An 18,920-nucleotide genomic window follows, 5' to 3' on the forward strand; every position below is an offset into this window, starting at 1 on the left:
TGGCTTCAAATAAGCAAAAGGCCTAGTGTTATTTCCATAGCAGCACTAAAATTAATGAATAAGAGTTACAGAGTTGACTGAATATAAAGGAGATATGTCTAACAATTATAGTTCTCCAAAACCTAGTGTGCTCCCTCTTGGTCCTTGTAAGTGGTCAAACAAAAATGGCATAAGCACTCACTTAGGTGTTGCATTGGTCAGGGACCTGGTGGGAGGCAGATGGCATACACAAGTTGGATAATTTGGGGAACATTTCTTTAAAAAATAAAAATGTAGGGAATAGTAAGAATATGCAAGGGCAAGTAAGAGGGTATGGGGCAAGGGCTAGTATCTGTAAGTGAAGAAGAAAGTGGAGGGAATGTTATCAAACCACTGACTGTGTACAAATGGCTGCCTTATAGGAGCTGAGGTCTCCAGTCAAGGGAGACTGCCCACTGAGAACATATGGGGACACAGCCAACAGTTCTGTTCCCCGACCCTGGGCTCCTCTATCTCCAGCCATTGTCCCTTTTGACCAAACCTAACCAGTGGAGGACAAGGATTGATGCAGTCCTTGACAGATCAGACTCTTCAGGCTCAAAGAGTACAAATAGGTGGGGAGTAGATTGGAGTTAAGTTGAAACAGTCCAGTGCAGATGTTATAGTGAATGGGACAACCCTGCTGTCCTCATTGATACTACAGAACTCATTTTTTTTAATTATTATACTTTAAGTTCTAGGGTACATGTGCACAACGTTCAGGTTTGTTACATATGTGTACATGTGCCATGTTGGTGTGCTGCACCCATTAACTCATCATTTACATTAGGTATATCTCCTAATGCTATCCCTCCCCCAAGCCCCCATCCCACGACAGGCCCCAGTGTGTGACATTCCCCATCCTGTGTCCAAGTGTTCTCATTGTTCAATTCCTACCTATGAGTGAGAACATGTGGTGTTTGGTTTTCTGTCCTTGCGATAACTAGCTCAGAGTGGTGGTTTCCAGCTTCATCCATGCCCCTACAAAGAACATGAACTCGTCCTTTTTTATGGCTGCATAGTATTCCATGGTGTATATGTTCCACATTTTCTTAATCCAGTCTATCATTGATGGACATTTGGGTTGGTTCCAAGTCTTTGCAATTGTGAATAGTGCTGCAGTAAACATACGTGTGCGTGTGTCTTTATGGTAGCATGATTTATAATCCTTTGGGTATATACCCAGTAATGGGATGGCTGGGTCAAATGGTATTTCTAGTTCTAGATCCTTGAGGAATCGCCAGACTGTCTTCCACAATGGTTGAACTAGTTTACAGTCCCACCAACAGTATAAAAGTGTTCCTATTTCTCTACATCCTCTCCAGCACCTGTTGTTGCCTGACTTTTTAATGATCGCCATTCTAACTGGTATGAGATGGTATCTCATTGTGGTTTTGATTTGCATTTCTCTGATGGCCAGTGATGATGAGCATTTTTTCATGCATCTGTTGGCTGCATAAATGTCTTCTTTTGAGAAGTGTCTGTTCACATCCTTCACTCACTTTTTGATGGGGTTGTTTGATTTTTTTCTTGTAAATTTGTTTAAGTTCTTTGTAGATTCTGGATATTAGCCCTTTGTCAGATGGCTAGACTGTAAAAATTTTCTCCTATTCTCTAGGTTGCCTGTTCACTCTGATGGTAGTTTCTTTTGCTGTGCAGAAGCTCTTTAGTTTAATTAGATCTCATTTGTCAATTTTGGCTTTTGTTGCCATTGCTTTTGGTGTTTCAGTCATGAAGTCCTTGCCCATGCCTATGTCCTGAATGGTATTACCTAGGTTTTCTTCTAGGGTTTTTATGGTTTTAGGTCTAACATTTAAGTCTTTAATCCATCTTGAATTAATTTTTGTATAAGGTGTAAGGAAGGGATCCAGTTTCAGCTTTCTACATATGGCTAGCCACTTTTCCCAGCTCCATTTATTAAATAGGGAATCCTTTCCCCATATCTTGTTTTTGTCAGGTTTGTCAAAGATCAGATGGTTGTACATGTGTGGTGTTATTTCTGAGGGCTGTTTACAGAACTCATTTTTATGAAGAATCATTGACTTTCAAAAATACTTGAGGTTACAGTTGAAGCATCAAAAAATACAGACTTCCTGTTCATTCAGCATCTAGTTTATTCAATTATGGAGAACATAGTTTTACATTATGAAACATCTTGGCTGGGCACAGTGGCTAATGCCTGTAATCTGAGCACTTTCGGAGCCCCAGGTGGGGTGGATCACTTGAGGTCAGGAGTTCAAGACCAGCCTGGCCAACATGGTGAAACCCCATCTCTAATTAAAAAAGAAAAAAAAAAATGCATCTTGTTCTGTTGTTGAACAACTGTAAGTATTAGGAAGGTTATTCTTGCATTGAAGTGTGCCTTCCTGTACCTTCTGTTGCTTGCTAGTTCTTCCGTTTGCTATTCTCTTGCCTTCTGTCTTTTGACCCCTTTATGACATTTTTGGTGTTTGTTTAACAGGCACTCATTTATTCAACATCTATTTATTGAATGCTTGCTATGGGCCAGGACTTGTTCTTGGTGCTGGGAATTCAGTTGTGAACAACACAAAGCTTCTGCTTTCATGAAAATTACATAGTAGTAGATAGAGACAGACATTGAGCGAATACATAATATGATCTCTGTAGGTGATAACTACTGAGATTAACAGCAGTTAACTGTGGTCACAAGAGAAAACTGTGGCTTAAATTGAGTCTGAAGTCGTTCTCAGTCAACGGTGTAATGCAGTGGCCAAAAAGCCTAAATCCATCTTAGACTGTTTGAATCAAATGACCACGTTAGGGAGGTTGTGTTTGCTTTCTTATTGTCAAGCTGAGCCTCGTGTATAGCGTTTACATTTTGGAGAGACACTGGCAAGTGGAAACTTGTTCAGGGGTATCCCCATGATAGCCTTGTAAACACTTGAAGAAAGCCATCATATTTGCATAGAGTGTTCCCTAGGCCAAACCTTTCTGGTTTTGCCAGCAGTTTCTCACATGGTATGATTTCTATACTCTTAACTGTCCTGGTCTTTCTCCAGATAATTAATTTCCTCTTAAAATGATGCTCCCAGAATTCAACTCATCTTTCCAGATGTGGTTTCAACTTGGGTAATGCTTATTAGACTATTTCTTCCCTTGATCTAGTTATTTAATTTTACTAATGCATCTGAGGATTGAATTTCCTTTAAAAAAAAAACAAAAACAAAAAAACAGCTGTGTTACTTGACTCTTAGTGTTGAGCTAGGCTGTAAAGCCAGGTCTCCAGCACTTCCGTTCATACAATTTATATACATAAATATATTAGCCAACATCTCTATTAAAATGTCATCTCATCGCTGTCTATGCAATATTCTACATTAAGATTCTTTGGAATATTGTCTTTCATCTAACTTGGTGTCATCTACAGAATTAACAAGCATATTCTCAAACTTCATCTAGGTGTTTAATATAATTGTTTAATTAAAAAAGAGTAATAGCACCAGACCTTTCCTTCAGATTATAGCAGCTCAATAATTAATCCTGTTTTAGTATGACATTTCAAATAACTGTGAACAGCCTTAATATGTCATCCATTTTACATTTCTGCATTTTATCCAAACATTTTGAAAAATGAAGATACAGTCTTCATTTCATGATGGCATTTCCATCTGGTACTAGGCTTAACAAAAAACTTACTAGAGGCTGGGATTGGTGGCTTATGCCTGTAACCCCGGCATTTGGGAGGCCAAGGCGGGCAGATCACTTGAGCTCAGGAGTTTAAGACCAGCCTGAGCAATGTGGCAAAAATGCAAATCTACAAAAAATACAAAAATTAGCCGGCCATGGTGGCATGCGCCCAGCTGCTTGGGAGGCTGAGGCACAAGAATTGCTTGTGCCGGGAAGGCGGAGGTTGCAGTGAGCCGAGATTGCACCATTGTGCTCCAGCCTGGGTGACGGGAGTGAAACCCTGTCTCTCTCTTTCTCTGTAAATAAATAAATAAATAAATATATATATATATATATTTACCTCTCTAACCTGGCAGGGAGTGACCTTTCTTTTTCATTCAGTCTTAGTTATGTGTCCAAAGCATTGGTATATGTTTTTGGTTTAGTTTTTAATTTGCAAGCTCCATGTAAGACTACAGTGGGTTTTGTGTCAGATGCCTTCTTATTTATGAGTTGGAGTGAAGACAGGGGGAGTATTGACCTCATTCTTCCTGGAGATCTTCTTGTTTTCCAAGGAGTTGGGTGTTGTATTTTATAGGATTTTCTAGATTATATGTATGACATCTTGACTCCACTCAGATGCCCAAGAACCCTTACATTTTGGTAGCAGCATGACTTTCAATAGGGTTTGCTTCTCTTGCTTAGTACAGAAGTGTCCATGGATCAGAATGTAATTAAACACATCAAGTCAGGTGACTTGTCACTGAGGGTTTGTATTGGTTGCAAGTACCAGAAATGTGCCTGTGCCGATTGGGGAATCAGGATATTAGTCAAAGGAAAGGAAAACCTGTTCAACAATTTTTCTTGCTTTTCATGTGCTGCAGAGAAAAGGCTAAATCCCATCTGGTGCACACTATTGTGGGAATCTTATACTTTAGATTCATAAACACAGTATGTTCAGATTTGCTAGATTTGGCATTTGCTTGAGTATGTTCGGTGTGTATTTTATACTGAGTGTCAAATTTCTTTCCTTTTGACAATAGCCGACTTCTGGTTGACTACAAAAGTAGCAGTCACAGTTAGGTTTACTATCTGTGGCTATCACAGGGTTCACATGGGCATCATTGTCCAACCAAAGTTGCTTCTGAAGTGCTGCCATACAGTCACGGCCCTCATGAACACTTGTCCTACATTTTACCATTGTCCTGGAAGAATTACTTTCACGAGTGTCTGGGTTTAGAGGAAAAAATTGTATGGCTCCTATGGATATGTCCCAAAGTATTCTAGAAAGCAAGTCGTTCCCATTGTGCAGTTATTGCTTTGACATCTGGCCTTCCTTACTTACCTTTGCTACAAAAAGAATCCAGAATGACTTGTAAGGCTGGTAAACCCAGTGATTCTTGGAATGCTTTTTCAAGAATGCTCCTCCAGGAATGCTCTTGGAGTCTCCCTCTGTAGCCCAAGCTGGAGTGCTGTGGTGTGATCCTGGCTCACTGCAACCTCCGCTCCCTGGGCTCAAAGGATTCTCATGCTTCAGCCTCTCGAGTAGCTGGGACTACAGGCGCCTGCCACCATGCCTGGCTGATTTTTTGTATTTTACTAGAGACAGGGTTTCACCATGTTGCCCAGGGTGGTCTCGAACGCCTGAGCTCAGGCGATGTGCCCACCTCAGTCTCCCAATGTGCTGGGATTACAGGCATGAGCCACTGCACCCGGCCTGAAAACACATTTTCTTAATGTGACTAAACTTTTCTAGCTGAATTGATCTATTTTAAAACTTGCCAGTGAAAGCTCATTAGTAGTATCTGCTAATTAAATGCAGTTTTTATACCTAACGGACCTTTTAAAGAATGTGTGGCCTTGCAAACCCCATTGCTTCTTGCTGTATCTGAGCACTTGCCACCTGGTGGTAAGGAGACCATTCCATCTCCTTCACTAGATGGTAGCACCTGGAAGTCAGGGATCATTGCTGACTTATCTTGCCTCCCAACATTGATCATGCAGTAGGTGTGGCTGAGAAAGAGGGAGGTAAAGGAAGAAAGGGGGCTGTGAATAAGCCATTGGTTTCTGCTTCATTTGTAGGAGTTGAAGTCTCTTCAGCTACCTGTTTAGGAGAATGAAAGCAAATATTTTAGGAAATGGCCTCTGCAGTTTTCCGAATCATTTAGTTTCCTAAGCTTGTTACTCTGCAGTGGGACTTCTCAACCTCTGCACTGTTGATATTGTGGCCTGGATGATTCTTTGTTGTGTGGCCTGCCCTGTGCATTGTAGTGTGTTTAGTTAGCAGCAGCATCCTTGGTCTCTGCCCACTAGATGCCAGTAGTGCACCCCATCCCCAGCTGTGACAACAAAAATGTCTCCAGGCATTGCCAAATGTACCCTGGAGGCAAAATAGCCGTCCCCTAATTGAGATTGAGAACCGCTGCTGTGTAGGAGCTCCTGTCTGGGACAAATGCAGACCAGAGAAACCAGCAAGTAATAGAAATGTGGCTTTGGAAGGGAACTTAGAAATCATCTGGAATATTGTATCCTGGAGAACTCCTTGCCCCACACCAGCGCCAACACCACTCCCCAACCCCCTACACCCCCAACCCCACCTTTATACCTATGCTTTATACCTGCAGAACTATAACCTAAGGGAAGGAGTGAATATAAAAAAGAAAAAAATACAAGTATATGAGCTAATACTGTTTGGGGCCTGTAGGGTTATTTGTTTTAAGTTTGCTTACAGATCATGAACATATGTCTACTTTCAAGTTACTCAAAATAAGAAAGCACAAGCTTACAGAAATAGGTCAGGGAGAAAAACACAGAAAAACTAATGTTCTGCACCACTAAAAAAGAATTCAAGGTGTATGTTGAACATTTTTCAGATTAAAAAGAACTCACTGGAATGTGGCTGGATTGCTGGTACAGCCCTGTGTAGCTCTCTGGGCTTCAGCTGAGGCTATTTTTAAGTACATGCATCAAAAAAGATATATAGAGAAGAGTGTTTAAAGTAATGATAATTTGTCTTTTTCAAAAAATGACTTGTTTTCTAAACCTGAAAAATAGCCATCATGATACTGAAGAAATAGCCGAGATATTAATATTTCCTCTATAGCTTATTATGTTTTATAAGGGCATTTTGTGTCTTACTAAGAATTCTCACATAAAGGTAAGAACACCAAATTAAATATTAGCTCTCGTGGTTATTTTAAGACTCATCTCAATAACCAAGAGAATTTGGTTCTCACACTTTGTACCTTTTGATTGTAAACAGCTTTAAACAGGTTTATGTTGTACTTCATCAAAAATTATAGAGGATCTGAAGACTGAGACGCATTGGGACTGAAATTAGGCAATTCAGAGTTTCTCATGCATGTAAGCTGCTTTTATTGTGATCCCTATCAGTCTTAGTCTGTCTTTTCAAATATTCTACTGGAAGGACTGTCGTGAGTTGAGGGCACAGGAGAAAATGGCAGGATCTCGAGCCACCAGGCCTCACCATACCTGCTCTTTGAGGTAGAGTAAAAGCTAACTGATGCATTTTTTCCAGAATAATATTTAGATTTAGTCTGGTGGTTTTTTTTTTTTCTTCTTGTTGTTTTGTTTGCTTTGGTTTAAGCTCAATACAGTCACATCTGAATTTACACAACAAAAATGTTTCCGAAAAGTTGTGGATGAATCCATTTTTAATAAGCCAAGTACTATAAAAAGCATCAGAAGAACTTGTTAATTGAAGTTACCCTAATGTTCTAGTCACCTATTTCTTTTAATAGATGTAATGGTTGCAACAATACTTTGATTAGTTCCTTTTTGGAAGCTGGCTTTTGTTGGGGGTGGGGGGGAAGAGGGTTTAAACTTAAATTTGACACCTTGATTCTCATTGAAAAAACTTTCAGCTATGTATGGTTGGTGATTTGTTGACATTTATAACTGAAAACCTGCCACTCTGCTTTTAGTATTTGAAATCCCTTGGCAGGGAGACATTTTTCTCAGAACAGATATTTTGGAGGACCTCAGGAAGTTAATTATTCTGGCAAGAAGTTTTTTTGAACTTTTTTGGATCATTATGATATTATGCTAATTTATCTTAAAAAATGGATACTAAGTTGAATAACTGTATAGTCCTGGCAGATAAGAGCATGTCAGATGTCTTGGCACAGTTTGGGGAAAGAGGGGACTTTCCCACTTCTTTATGTAATCCACCATCATAATGTGGGAGTTTTACGAAATTTCTTCTGTTATACTGAAATACTTAGCTTTTTATGCCATATGTGCTGCTCAGTGAAAACAGGCTGTGTGTGCCTGTATATGTTTAAATGAAATGAAAAAGAGAAGTGAAATCCAAGAAATTTCTGGTGATTATTTTTAGCCACGTTCATGTGTTTTAAACAATCTCTTTTAGGTCTGTTGAATGGAACTTGGTACAGAACGTCCCATAGAAATAATAGTATAGTACATGTGGTGGCAAAGTTTCCAGATTAGCCCTCAAAGATTATTTAACTCATCATATACTCACACGCTTTGCCATACAGGGGGCAATGATGCATAGCATATAAAAACACTGTTTAATGATACTAATCCTATAGCAACTTTCAATACTAGGAATGAAATAAAATTGAAAAATTGTAAAAATGAATAAGGATAAATTTTGTTTCTCTGAAAGGGTTGTTTTTGAGGAAAAGTAGTTTTGAAGAGACTTAGTGGTGTGGTAGAAGAACTCCCAGCAGACCTGAAGATGTAGCAGGTGTGCGGCAGTTTGGGCATCTTGTAGATGTGTAGATGTATAGCAGTGTGGACATCTTGGACAAGTAAATCATACTCGCAAGCCTGTTTGTTTTAATGTCATGGGGATAGTTGTGTGGATCAGAGCAGAATTTGTGTGAAGGTGGTTTGCAAACTGTAAAGTCCTATGCAAATATACAATATATGTTCTGGTTCTTAGTTATGAAAATCCTGTGTCCTGGCCTTTCTTTTTCTTGACACTCGTACATTAGTAACACAAATCTTTATGCTTAACAACAATTAGTAAGGTCCTTTTTCACTCACAAATATAATAAATGCATGTTATTTTGACTCACAGGGATAATACAAACATTTGCTTTTTTGATACAGCCTATTGGAACTTTCAAAGTCAGTCTGTCTCTCTCTCTCGTTTTTCTAGTCTCTAAACCTCTCTTGTTTTTTCCTTGTCTGAGTATCTCTTTCTTAACCACCTTCTCAAGTTTCAGGTTATACAACAGAGCTAATACTCCAAGCCCTGACCTCTCTCTGACCTTGTACCTCTGGCCTGGGACCAGCTCCCCACTGCCAGACCCTGCAGCTGACCCTTTGTATCTCCCAGTAGTCTGAGCAGCATTCATTTGCTCAAGGTCTCACTAGAGACCAAACAGAGGCAGCCTCTCTGGAGAGACCATGGCCTCCCAACAGTATTTTCGATGTCACTGGCCTAGCCTTAGGCCCTGATGCCAGGAACTAGAAGTGATAGGGGCCAAATCCCCCAAACCCAAGGAACTTTTCTGGTAAAAATTGTGTTATGAAATAAAAGGAGACTCAGTGGCCATTGCAGACCAAAGCCTCATTCATTGAGGTGGGGTAGGGATTGCTGGGGACCACAATTCAGAGTTATGTATGTAACAGAGTTGTGCATATAATTCAGCAAACAAAGAGCCAAGTTGAAAAGGGTTTATTAAAGTATTAATGTTTGTGTCAAATGTATAAAATTCAGGAAACAGGCACAGCAATAACATTTAATGTTAGAAGAGGACTTAGAGATACAAAAAATACAGTTTATTCATTCTCTTGCAGAGAAATCTTAAGCTGGATAGGTTAACTGATTTGCAGGTGTCTCCTGCCTTCCAATCCTGAGTCCTTAAAGATATCCTTAAGATGATACATCTGGGTTTTGCCATGCTGTGTTCCCTGGGTACAGTTAACACTGATTTTGCATAACTATGTGCTGAGACCCTAGGAGCTAACAAACTATAAAGGCTAGAAATGAAATAGGAGGTAGCCTACAATATCAGCCACCTCTGATTCCCTTCTCCCACCACAGGGATAATTAGATTGACTGGCTGATTGATTGACTGATTGAGACAGGGTCTTGCTCTGTCACCCAGGCTAGACTGCAGTGATTTCCACTCACTGCAGCCTCGACCTCCTGGGCTCAAGTGATCTTCCCACCTCAGCCTCCTGAGTAGCTGGCACTACATGTGCACACCACAGTGCCCGGCTACTTTTTTGTATGTTAGAGACAGGATTTTGCCATGTTGCCCAGGCTGGCCTTGAACTCCTGGGCTCAAGCTATCCTGCCTTGGCCTCTCAAAGTGCTAGGATTACAGATGTGAGCCACTGTGCCTGGCCAGAAATATGTATTACACAAGGTAATTTGTAGGAGCTTGGAGAGAACCAGCAATATGACACAGTTTCTGCTCTTTTCGGGCTTACAATACAGTATTAGATCATCAGAGGGGGTCCATTCTGGACCATACCTTGAATTAGGCGTTAGCATACTAGATTCTAGTTTTGTTTCTTCCATTGAATTTCTAACATAGGCCCTGGTTAAGTCTAAGAGATCATTTAAATCTTGGGCCTCAGTTTTTTTATTCATAAAATAAGAATATTGAATCTTGAAACTCTCTTATTTTTACATTCTGTGTATAAAAGTCTCATGGTACTATCTTTATTTTACTTATCAGATTTTGAATCTCTAGTACTCTTTTTATTTCAAGATATTCTTAGCCAAGCTATAAAATCAAATTAATTTATATGCTGTTATGACAGGCAACTTAGCAATTCATGTAACCACAGGCTAGAGAAAGTTTGGACATATATAATGATTCATTTCTTCAATTTTAAGGCAGACCTACATCCCAAGCTTATGTAAAATAATTTGGATTATTACATATTCCCATAGTTCTGCCTAAAATAGAATATAATTGCTTTGGAAAATTCAAAGACTTAGAAAGTAAATTAGAGGATTGTTTATTATAAAAGAACTTTGGACCCTACAAAGGAATTTAACCACAGTTTTCTTTTCTTTGTTAATAGACAGAGTCTCACTGGGTTGCCCAGGCTGGTCAACTCCTGGCCTCAAGTGATCCTCTTTCCTTGCCCTACCAAAGTGTTGGAATTACAGGCTTGAGCCACCACTCCTAGCCAACAGAATTCTTTTCAATAGTGAGTTCCTCTACTGCATTGAAAATGTAATATGATTTGTAGATGTTTAGTTTATATACACCAGAAAGAAATAGTTACGTATATTTACAGTTGATAGTTCTCTGCAGCAGTGCTGAGTGTATGCCAGATATGCTTTCCGTTAACTAATTGTGGGGATTTTCTGTGGGTTGAAAGATTTTTGCTGTTGTGTTGGAATTTTACTGACCTATCTTTCCTCCCTCTCGATGTTCTTCCCAGTAGTTCAAATAGCATTCACATGTAAAATGACTGGTTAAAATATGGGAGATCATCTCTGACTGTGGGAGAAGTCACCCATTTAGGGGATCAACCTGTGACTGAGGAGGTAGGACACTTTCTGTAGTGGGAGGAACATAAGCCACGTATGAACAGCTTTAGTTCAAATGCCAGCGCTACCTCTCCCTTGCATTAAGCAAGTTACTGAAACCTTCAGAATCTAGTTTTCATCTGTAATATAGGAATAATGATGATAATGCTTATATCACCAGGGAATTTGTCTTTTCTGAAAGGGCTAGCACACAGTAGGTACTCAATGCAAGTTAGCTTTTGCCCTTCCCTTCAAATCCAGGGAACATGTGACAGCAACAAGACTGTAGCCCTGGGAGTTGCTGCGTCTACAGCCTCTTTAAGGTGTTAGGCAGACAGGATGTAAGCACTAGAAAGATTCAGTGTGATATCACCGGGTATAGTGGTTCAGCCTTTGGCCTCTGTAGCCCAAGAGCCTGTGTTCGGGTCTACTAACTGTGCTCTTGAAATGTCTCCTACTTTTAGGTCAGTTTCCTTATCTGTAAACTGAGACTAATAGCATTTACCTAATTGGGTTGTTGGAGATCAAGTACCTTAATTGATATAAAGTCCCTGGGAGGTGGTGTTTTGCTCCAGTCTGTTATAGGGGGAGCATTTTGTTCTTAGAGTTCATTGAAGACCGTTTTTTAAAACCGAGTGGAATAGCTATAGGCATTATAAAGACAACCGATATGTCCACTTGAAGAAGCTCTTGTTTCTGAACAGTACTTGGCTAGTTTCTTTAACAGGAGATGGCTTTGCTTTTAGAAGCCTGCCCTGGAGTCTTCCATCTCTTCCACCCTCCCTACACGTCAACTCTGTATGGCTTTTGTTATTGATGTGGAGCAGTTGAAGTCACTGACTTGGGTGTAGGCCAGGCCAGCATTACTGAGGTCATATATTACTTTCCTAGACTCTAGTCATGAACAGGATGTTGGAAGTCAGAGGTACAGAGAAGCTGCCTTTTTAGGCCGCTCACATGAAAGGTGTGTTTGCTTTCTTCATCATTTTTATTCTAATAGATCAGAATCTTATTCAGTATCTTGGTAGCATTTTTTCTTTTGCTCTACAACCTTTATGCCGCCGGGCTGTCATTTTGCTTGTTCTTTGGTTAGACAGACTAATGCTGTTTTGTTATGCACTTTCTTCATTGTTATTTCATTGTTGAAACATCTCTTCTTCAGTTAACTAAATATTTATTTAAGGCAGGTAGAATTCCTCAGTGAAGCCGTATATTTCTTTAGGTATTACAGATATATTCTAAAACATTTAGGAATTATTCAGTTTACATATTTTTTTCTGGTGGAAATGAAATAATACTATGGAGAAAGTATTCATTGAAACAGCAAGTGAAATTGTGTTTCCCCCAGGAATAGTGTAAAAAGAACATGCTTTTATTTTCTGCTTCGCTTTTGTATTTGGGACTTGGGGAAACTATGCTTTTGTTATTTTGGAAAAGCAATGGAATTTTATCAGACATTTTCCTGAAACTCCCTACCTTCTCTTTTTCCTGAAATACTACCTTCAAAGTCCTGTTTTGCTCTGTTAGGAGGTTCCATCATTCAACAAATGAAAGAGCTTGGTTAGTTTAGGTTATTTTGTTGATCTGTTGGCTTTAAAGAAAGAAGAGACTGTCAGAGGAAGATAGTCTGAGAAACAACAGTTGGAGGATCATATGACCAATAGTGTGAAACTTGGGACACTGATTTGTTAGCTTGAGCAGTTAAGTTTTTTTTTTTTTTCAATGTCTGCAAGTAAATACGTGGCCTCAGACCCTGTTATGGTTTATGATGGGTGAGAGTGCAGAGAAAGTAACATTCGCCAGGTTTAAACTTTATTCTGACTCTGTTCCCTAATCGTGAGGATTTTTATGGTTTTTGTAACTGCTATTGTGAAATAGAAACTGATTGCTAGTTGACTTTGGCTATTGCTAAATTGTGACATGCATGCACTTCTTTTTAATTTAACAGTTGTTTTCTGCTGTTTTCTCAGTTTGAAAGTACTAATTATGAATAAGAATTCCTAGAAATATTCTTCCATAATGATATGTCACAGATGTTTGAGTGCTACACACACTCTCCTCTCCATTTTTAAGTCAATTTAGTGGAGATAAAATGTAGATAATAGCTGTGTGTTTTAATGAGTTTGGGCCCACTCCCCAGAGGCTCTGTATTTCAATATGTTATGGGACCCCTCTGATCTTTCTGAAATGGCCACCATCAGATCATTGAGACTTAATGTGCAGTTTAAAATGTGTGTCTCTGAGATTTATATATATGATTTGGACACAGAATAACTTGCGCTGTTTCCAAAACCACATTCTTCGTCCTCTTATAGAACTCAATGAAAGGAGGAAGCTGTGCCTTAAATGTCATGTTCTTTATACTTAGGTCCTTAAAAAATGTATACTTTTATCATTTGTTATAGAAGATTTTGAAAATTCTGAGAAGTGTAAGAAAAGAAAAATTACTTGTAACTCTACTGCTCAGAGAAAAACTGCTGTTAAAATGTTGAGGTATTTACTTCCAGACTCATTTTTCTATACATATTTATATAGCTATATATAATTATTCATTTGTAAGAATGACTGTAAACTGTTTTGAAACCTGCTTTTTTAACATAACAATATATGTGAGCACATTTTTCCACATCCCAAAATATTTTTGAAAAATATTTCTTTTAAATGTCTGCATAGTTTTGTACCCATTATAATTTGGCTGTGGAAAAAGTTCAAGGTATGCCAAATAGTCCTGGCACAATAGCTCACACCTCTAATTCTGACACTTTTGGGGGCAAGGTAGGAGGATCACTTGAGGCCAGAAGTTCGAGACCAGCTTGGTCAACCTCGTATGACCTATTTTACAAAAAAGTGAAAAAACTACCCAGGCATGGTAACACTCTCATAGTCCTAGCTACTTTGGAGGCTGAGGCAGAAGGATTGCTTGAGCCCAGGAGTTTGAGGGTGCAGTGAGTTATGATCGTACCACTGCACTCCAACCTGGGTGACAGAGCAAGACCTTGTCTCCAACAACAACAACAAAACATATATATATATATATAAATATATGTGAAATTCAAAAGTCCACTTTGGTGATAAGGTCTTCCTTCTAAATTATAGAAATAATTGGCTTAAAAGGGAAATTGAGACCATGCTAACTTTGTGCTTTATTCAAGATAGGCTTGTTTATTCTTTACTGCATTTCTATAACAAAACATTTTCTTCAACTGTATAATCCTTGGCATAGCAATAACTAGTTATAATAATTAATTTTTAATTAGTTGTTCATGAAGTTTTCAAAACATCAACTTTTATCCCACTAAAAATAAGTGAAATAATTTTGAAACATTTCTTTCCTTTAAATTTGAAGTAAGGTTCAAGTTTTTTGCAACTAAATTTTGGGTTCATCTGCCATGGTAAGTTGGTGCTATTGGCTGTGCTGTAATTTCGGGGTGAACTTGACTTTCCTTGATAGGACAGGAAAGGCTGTGGCTGTCAGGGAAATGGAACCAGATGGTCCTCATGATGGATGCCAAGCTCCCAACAGAGACAAATGCTACACCCGACAGACTAGGGCAGCAGCACATGTTAGGGTGATTGCTCACCCTTTCCTGGAGAGGGGAGAACTCTTCCCTTCTGCTGGTGTATTTTGCAGCTAGTTTTTGCAGGCTCTGTTCAGTGTGGTGTAGCAAGTATCCAGGCAGTTAACTTCTAATGGGCAGTGAAGGAGGAGGTGATGGCAGTAGCTGGGACCGAGTTGGCAGCTAGTGGGGCTGTCTGATGAAATCCACATTTTGGCATCCTTGAAGTCTTTCAAAGGAATCTGGCTAAGTCACTTAACCTTGTGTCATTTTGGTTTACTTGGCTTTTAAGGGGGAGTAGTAATTAAACCAATGGGAGCCATTAGTCAGTGGCTCTTAGTGGCAGTTTGCAGTTTAAAAATGGAAACCTGCAGTCACAGAGCCATTGACTCGTAATAACACAGTGGCTTGTCCTTGACCCAAGGGATTTGATTTGGGGAAATGAACATGTTTGAGAATCCTGTGTCCTGAGTTTATATATCAGCATAGCTACTTAGGAGTAGTATCACTTCGGACATACTTCTTAATCTCTCTGAATCTCCTCTGTAAAAATAATCACAATTCTTTAAACATAAGTGAGAGCTTGTATTTTATATAAGTGTGTGGCACAGTTATTAGTTCCTCACTAGATATTAATTAGTTCTTATGAAAATGATAGATCGATGCCAAGTCATCTGACCTCGCTGTGTAGGCTTATGATTGATCACTGGGGTTCTGCAGCCCTGGAACAGTGTTTTCTTTTCTGAATTAATTACAGCCTCATGTACTGACCTTAACTCCAATATGCAAATCATTGTGAAAAGATGCCCAAAATACAGTGACTTAAACAAGTTAAGAGGTTGTTGGTGCTTTCCTCCTCTCAGAAGAGCTCAAGGGATCCATACTGATTCAGGACTAGCATGGTACCTCAATAGAAAAATTCCTTCCTTTTGTTTCTCCGCCATCTTGAGAGAGTTGCCCTCATCTTCACAGTCAAAGATGGCTCATCATGTTCTTATTTCACCCCAAGGGAAAGGAGATGATCTACAAGTTGTACAGATCATTTTCATTTACATCCTATTGGCCAGAACATGACCACAGCGAGCTCCAAGGGAGGCTGGGAAATATAATTATTAGCTAGAAGACACCCTGCTAGAGCTTCTGTTACTGTAGAACAAGATCAGCAAACTGACCACAGCGAGCTCCAAGGGAGGCTGGGAAATATAATTATTAGCTAGAAGACACCCTGCTAGAGCTTCTGTTACTGTAGAACAAGATCAGCAAACTGATCTAAGTGCCAAGTCAGCCAGCCACAAATTATTTACAAATTAACTATAGTTTGTAAATAAAAGTGTATTGGCCGGTTATGGTAGCTCATGCCTGTAATCCCAGCACTTTGGGAGGTCAAGGCAGGAGAATAGCTTGAGCCCAGGAGTTCAAGACAAGCCGGAGCAACATGGTGAAACCCTGTTTATACAAAAAATTTAAAAAAAAATTAGCCAGGTGTGGCTGTGTGCACCTGTCATCCCGGCTACTTGGGAGACTGAGGTGGGAGGATCAATTTAGCCCAGGAGGTCAAGGCTGCAGTGAGCCATGATCGCACCACTGCACTCCAGCCTGGGTAATAGAGTGATAAATAAATTTTAAAAAAGTGTATTGGAACACAGGTGTGCCCATTTGTGTATAAATTACTTGCTTTCACATGACAATGGAAGAGTTGAGTATCCAAAATGCATGGGACCAGAAGTATTTCTGATTTCAGATTTTTTTGGAATTTTGGAATATTTGTGAATACGTAATGCGATATCTTGGTGATGAGAGTGAAGTCTAATATGAAATATATGTTTTAAGTACACCATATGCATAGCCTGAAGGCAATTTTGTATAAATAATATTTTTTATTTTTGAGACAGAGTCTTATTCTGTCACCCAGGCTGGAGTGACAGTGGTGTGATCATGGTTTACTGCAGCTTTGACCTCTTGAGCTCAAGTGATTCTCCCACTTCAGCCTCCCAGTAGCTGGGACTAAAAGCATGCACCACCATGCCCAGCTAATTTTTTGATTTTTTATAGGGATGAGGTCTTGCTATGTTGCCCAGGCTAGTTTCAAACTTCTGGGCTCAAGCAATCCATCCACCTCAACTTCCCAAAATGCTGGGTTTACAGGCATTAGCCACTGCTCCTGGCCCAATTTTATACAATATTTTAAATTACAAAATTTTTTACATGAAACAAATTTTGATTGTGTTTTGACTACAACCTGTCACGTGTGGTCAGGTATATGAATTCTCACTTGTAGTGTTGTGTCAGTGCCCAAAAAGTGTCAGATTTTAGAAGACTTTGGCTTTTCAGATTAGTAATACACAACATGTAGTTGCTACAGAGATCATATGGCCTGCAAAACCTAAAGTATTTATTATATTGCCCTTTACAGAATATTTTTTTGTTGACGTCTACTATAGACAATGGGGAAATGAATATGAGAGGAGCAACTGGTAGTCTCTGCCACAGTAAAGGGAATGGTAAGAAGGGTGAATCACTACCTTGGAAATGTAGAGTTAGAACTTTGTACTTAGGCATACTAGTGGCCCATGGGGCAGTGAGTTGGTATGCGGGTGGTTTTGTTGTTGTTGTTGTTTGTTTAAGACAGAGTTTCGCTCTTTTTGCCCAGACTGGAGTGCAATGATGCTATCTTGGCTCATAACAACCTCTGCCTCCTGGGTTCAAGCAGTTGTCCTGCCTCAGCCCTCCCGAGTTGCTGGGATTACAGGCATGCGCCACCATGCCCGGCTAATTTTGTATTTTTAGTAGAAACGGGGTTTCTCCATGTTGGTCAGGCTGGTCTCGAACTCCCCGCCTCAGATGATCCACCTGCCTTGGCCTTCCAAAGCGCTGGGATAATAGGCATGAGCCACCATGCCTGGCAAGTGATTGTTGAAGAAGTAAGGTTCAGGGACAGATTTGAGGAGCCAGGCATGAAGTAGCCTGATGGAGGTGAAGGGAAGAAGGCACAGAAGGCTGCTTACTGACGTGAGCTTCCATCTTTAAAGTGGAACATCCTAACTCCTGGACTTTTCCCTCTTCCTGCAGCTCACTGCTGTGTCTTGCATTCGATTCTTGCTTATCAGCAGTGCCACTCTGGTAGGTCAGACTCTTTCCTCCCATTGACTTCTTACTGGTCTCCCTGCCTGGACGTTCACCCTCCTCCACAGTCACCTCCTCTAAGTGTGGCTCTTACATTAGTCCGGTCTAAAGAACTTCCAAGGAGTCCCCATTACCTACTCAATAAAGCCAAGCCCCTAAGGTCCTCCTGCTCCTTGATCCTGATCTTGATCCTATCCTGTCTTCCTTCACAATCTTACACACGCAATAGATTCCAGCCCAACAGAAACACCTTGTGCCTGCGCTGTACTTTGCCATCAGCACGTATTTGCTGTTGTCTCCTTGCTTCTGTCCAAAGGCTTTGGGGATTTGGGACTATGGCTTAGCACATGGTATAACGTTCATGGCTGGGCAGAGGGGGTTTCTGACTTCATTTTGGCACCTCTCAACATCTGTATTTCCCTCTCCAGCCCCTACCCCCTACCCTTACAACCTAAGGATAAGTGCTCCGTTTTTGAATGCCCCCTTTTTAAATTATACCAAGCACTATATATAACTCCCGAGGTACTAACTGCTTTCTGTGTGGGATTATAGTTATTCCATATATGTTTCTAATCTTGCAGAGACAGAATCTGAGGCCAGGTCCAGATCTGACTGGTCAGTTTCGTCTAATAGGTGCCTAGTGGCTATTTTGTTGATCAGTGTTGCAGTGATGCTGTCTATAAACAGTGCTACCTACAATTTAGTCTGTTTCACTAAAAATGTAATTTAACACCTGGAGGATTTTAAGTGCAAATGCAAATAGAGTTTTGTGTGTGTGTGTGAGACAGAGTCTCGCTCTGTCGCCCAGGCCAGAGAGCAGTGGAGCACTCTCTCCTCACTGTAACCTCCACCTCCCGGGTTCAAGCAATTCTCCTGCCTCAGCTTCCCAAGTAGCTGGGATTACAGACATGCATCACCACGCCCAGCCAATTTTTGTATTTTTAATAGAGATGGGGCTTCACCATGTTGGCCAGGCTGGTCTCGAACTCCCGATCAAAGGTGATCCACCCACCTCCACCTCCCAAAGTTCTGGGATTACGGACATGAGCCACTGCACCCAGCCTAGAGTTCTAATAACTGTGTTGAAAATAAGTGCCACTTAAAGA

At 40.1% G+C, this 18,920-nt stretch overlaps 1 protein-coding gene across 3 annotated transcripts in view; it reads left to right on the forward strand.

Moving 5' to 3' along the window:
• The window catches only part of GAB1 (GRB2 associated binding protein 1), a 128,875-nt gene that overhangs the window by 32,556 nt on the left and 77,399 nt on the right, over positions 1 to 18,920 (forward strand). The window contains exon 1 of one of the 3 annotated variants that reach the window (XM_025386182.1): positions 12,013 to 12,098. The exons of the other annotated variants lie outside the window; for them this stretch is intronic. The gene's annotated coding sequence lies outside the window, so the exon portion shown is untranslated. Of the gene's footprint in view, positions 1 to 12,012; positions 12,099 to 18,920 lie in introns of those variants that run through there. 3 annotated transcript variants of the gene reach the window in all.

Source organism: Theropithecus gelada, chromosome 5 (genome assembly GCF_003255815.1).
Source record: "Theropithecus gelada isolate Dixy chromosome 5, Tgel_1.0, whole genome shotgun sequence".
In the NCBI taxonomy this organism is placed as follows: Eukaryota; Metazoa; Chordata; class Mammalia; order Primates; family Cercopithecidae; genus Theropithecus; species Theropithecus gelada.